This window comes from Propithecus coquereli, unplaced genomic scaffold (assembly GCF_000956105.1).
Source record: "Propithecus coquereli isolate 6110/MARCELLA unplaced genomic scaffold, Pcoq_1.0 Scaffold193, whole genome shotgun sequence".
Taxonomy (NCBI): domain Eukaryota; kingdom Metazoa; phylum Chordata; class Mammalia; order Primates; family Indriidae; genus Propithecus; species Propithecus coquereli.
This window is the reverse complement of record NW_012144190.1, coordinates 24,439-24,792: the sequence shown is the minus strand read 5'-3', so window position 1 is coordinate 24,792 and position 354 is coordinate 24,439. Positions and strand designations below refer to the sequence as shown.

Below are 354 nucleotides of genomic sequence, written 5' to 3'. Positions count from 1 at the left end.
GCCAACCTGTGAAGGAGGTGGAGCGTGTCCTGTAACAAACACCCTCTGGAGGGGAGCAGAGGAGCAGGTCACTCCCATCCTGCAGCAAGGTGGACCCAGGAGGGAGCAGGACAGCAGCCGAGTCAGCTCTGAGCACTGGGAGGCAGGTGGGGTTGTCAGTGTGTCCCTGAGGGGGCTGCACAGGTGTGGTGGCCGCCCCAGGTGGAGGCAGGAGGTGTCTACGGGAACGCTGAGAAAGGCACTGCAGAGACCTGAGGCCGAAACACGAGCGGTGCCGGGAGGAATGTGTGAGAGAAGCGTGTGCGGGTCCCGCAGGGCAGGGTGGGGAGGTGGACAGTGTCGCCAATGGTCCCG

General features: G+C 64.4%; 1 protein-coding gene across 1 annotated transcript in view; it reads right to left on the bottom strand.

Moving 5' to 3' along the window:
* LOC105809231 (leukocyte immunoglobulin-like receptor subfamily A member 5) overlaps positions 1–354 on the bottom strand; it is an 11,388-nt gene that overhangs the window by 9,692 nt on the left and 1,342 nt on the right. The window lies entirely within an intron of this gene.